Raw genomic sequence first — 3,869 nt, forward strand, 5'->3', positions numbered from 1 at the left:
TGACATGAGACAAAGTATATGTGAACTGCTGTATGAAAAGTGAATTTACTCTGTAAATCTTCACCCAAATCCTAATATAAATAAATAAATAAATAAATAAATCTATTGTATTTCTATGCACTGGTAATTAACACTGGAAATTAAAATTAAAATGCAATTTACAATAGCATGCAAAGCATGAAAAACTAAGATACCTTTAACAAAATACATGCAAGAACCAATTCACTTAAAACTACAAAAACATTTTTGAGAGAAATTAGAGAAGACCTCAATATGTGGAGACACATTTCATTTTCATGAATTCCAAGACTCAACATGCTTAAAATATCAATTTTCTTCAGATTGGGTCTATAGAATAAATCAATTTCAATAAAAATTCCAGGACACATTATGTTAAAGTTGACACACTGACTCTAAAATTTATATGCAAATGTATAGGACCTAGAATAGCCTGATCATTTTGGAATAAAAGAACAAAACTGAGGAAGTCACAACACCTTATTCCAAGACTTACTGTCAGGCTACATTAACTAGACAATGTGCTATTGACATTATATATATAGATCAATAGATACACAGAGTAATAAAACAGAACAGAGTTCAGACAGAGACCCAGACATAGCTGTTCCACTGATTTTAACCATAAAGTTGTTCGGAAGGAAGGTTGGGCAATATCCTTCTGTAGTGATACTGTCTCGGAAACCCAAGGAGGAGTCACTGTGAGTCAGGTCTGACTCCACGGCACGTAACAACAACAAAGTGTTGGTGAAGGTGTGGAGCAGCTGGAACTCTCAAACACTGTACAGTGGTACAATTTACAACAGCTGAGTGTACCCGTACCGCATACATCTGCAATTCTACTCTTAGATATTTATCCAAGACAAGTGAAAACATGTACCCACACAAAGCATTGTTTGTGAATGCTCATTACAGCTTTATTCATAACAAACCAAAAACAAATGGCAATCAACAAGTGAATCTATAACAAATTTTGGTGTGGCCACATGGTGAAATACTATTCAGCAATAAAGAGAATGAACTTTTGATCTATAGTAATTGAAAGCAGAGTAATGAGGCTGTGGATGGGGGTGGGATTGACTAGGGAGGGAAACAAAGAAAGCTTTGGGTGATGACCATGTTCTGTAATGTGATAGCGGTGGTGGTTGGATGTGTTGATAAATTTATTAAAAATCAGTGAAACTTATAATTACAATGGAAGCATTTATTGTATAAAAATTAATCTCATTGAAGTTGCAAATGGAGCTCTCATGGTGTAGTGCCTAAGGCATTTGACTGCTAACCAGAAGGTTGGTGGTTCAAACCCACCAGCCTCTCCGTGGAAGGAAGACTGGGCCATCTAATTCTGTAAAGATTTACCGCCTCAGAAACCCAAAGGGGGTCGCTGTGAGTCAGAAACGACTCGATGGTAGTGAGTTTGGTTTGGATTTTTAGAAGTTACAAAATACTTCTGAAGAAAGAGAGATCTAAGGAAAATACTGTATGGGCCCATTACTGTAAAAAGACAGAGGAGAGTTTGCTTGGGAAAGGGAACTCACCTAGTAGGTTACTGGGATGGGGAGGGAAGGGGACGGATTAATTTCAGGCTGGTTGGGGCTTACACACTGACATGGGTAGGGGGAGGGATATATGGGAAGGATCTATGGACACCATAATAACATTAGGAAATGGGAGGACACCGAGTTGTGCACATAAGAGATAGATGACAGATGCTAATATCAACCAATGTGTCCACAATACTGCATTGCCATTAACACCAAACACTAGACTACAGAAAAACACATAAACACCTGAGATTATCAGACAGGGGTCAGTGAACAGAAGTGTGTGTACTCTAGACCAAGGACAGATTCAGCATAGTGCCTAAAGCACTTGACTGCTAACCAGAAGGCTGATGGTTCACACCCACCAGCCACTGCCTCGGAAACCCAAGGAGGAGTCTCTATAAGTCGGGTCTGACTCAACGGCATATAACAACAAACAACAACAACAATCTTGCACAGACACCAATGATACAAAATACCTGCAGTCCTTACAGAAACAATAGAAGACAGACGCAGAGTAATCCCTCACAGACAACCAGACACTATGGGAGAGAGATCCAATAGATCTATTGCCTCAGGACCATAGTATTGGGGGAGACCAGACTTAATTGGCACAACAAAATACAGAAAAGCTTTGCTCCACGTCCTACATTGGTGAGTAGCGACTGGGGTCTTAAAAGCTTTCAAGTGGCCATCTAAGGTGCAGCTAATGGTCTCCTAGCATTGGAAGTGAAGAGGAATGCAAAAAAAAAAAAAAAAAAAGGCATTTAGAAGCAATCAGCCCTAGGACACGATGGCCCTTGAGACCAGAACTAGATGGTGGCCGACTACCAATGCCAACCACTCAGGAAAGGATCAGATCTGGAGATCCTGGATAGAGTGGGAGGGAAAACATGGAACAAAACCCAAAAACTCAATAATGACCAGAATTACTGGTCAGATGAAATCTGGTGAGACCCCCAATATTATGGTCCTGGGATACATTCTGTGCCTGGAAAAAAACTCACCCCCAAGGGCAGGCTCTCAGCCCAATAGTTAACAAGATGTACACTCAGACCACTCAACCCAGGTTGATGCACCCATATACTCTAGGGACCAACATTCAGATTGAGGAAATGCTGGACACACCGGAGTACATAAATATGAGGGGCACAGGGGGAGGGTTACAGGGTAGGGAGGGGAGGAGTCTGGGTTAGGGTTGGACATGGCTAATGGGGAATTAAACTAAATGTACACATTACAATGAATGTAAAACAAGCTCTTAAAATAAAAATAATATAATAATAAATAAAAATGTAACAGAGAATGTAGCTCACCATTGGAGACTTGGAGAAGAAAGAAACAGAGTCTGGGCAGGTGAAGGAGAGAGGTAGCAACAGACTGAACCAGAAGGCTATTAGGAAAAGAGAACTCGGCTCTGGTGAGGGGAAGCTGAAGGGAAGGGGAAGGGGGAGAATACGAGGGCTTGCATTCCTAATGCATGCCAGAGTGTGACAAGTAGCTCCCAGAACTTCCCTCAAACAGCTGTATCACTGGCCAAGTGGCAACTTTTTCTAGTGACATTCTGCAAACACCTCTTAAGGAAATAGGCATTGTCTTTGTAAAGGGAAAGACAGTCATCTCCCATCAGTGGAGCCTATAACACCAAAAGCACAGTTTTACAGGGAACAGTGTCTTTGGTGAAGGAGAAGGATCTCATGGTAGTGTGAGATCATGGATGTACATTGTTGTTGTTGTTACATGCAGTCAAGTCAAACCAACTCATAGTGACCCCTCCATGGGTTGCCGAGGCAGTATCACTGTAGAAGTAGATTGCCCAACCTTCCTTCTGAGGAGTGGCTGGTGGATTTGAACCGCCAGACTTCTTGTTAGCAGGATATACATTAGGGTATGAAAACCCTAATGCTCATTCATTCACTGTAATACTGGTTAGCAGTGTGGTGTTAGAGAATCTTCACCCTTCAGGGTTTGCTTTTCTGATCTGAAATATCAAGATATTAATCTTACACAAACTAATTCTTCTTCTAGCTCCAACCTGCCCAATGTCAAGGAGAACGGAGCAGAAACAGACTTAGTCTTTGTGTCTAAAGAAGGACAAAGCCTTCCAGTCTCCCACTGATGTTCTTCATTCATTAAACCCCCTGCAAAGCTAACCTCTTTGTCCGAGTCCACTTTCTCTAGATACCATCCAGGGGCTGTTACAGGCCACAGAAGACCAGTACATAACCCCCAGGGGCGAGCTCTCAGCCCAATAATTAACAAGATGTACACACAGACCGGGCTCAATAGCCGAGTAAAACTGGCAAA

The sequence above is a fragment of the Orycteropus afer genome, unplaced genomic scaffold (genome assembly GCF_000298275.1).
Source record: "Orycteropus afer afer isolate SDZICR_OR568_19922 unplaced genomic scaffold, OryAfe1.0 scaffold00638, whole genome shotgun sequence".
Lineage (NCBI taxonomy): Eukaryota > Metazoa > Chordata > Mammalia > Tubulidentata > Orycteropodidae > Orycteropus > Orycteropus afer.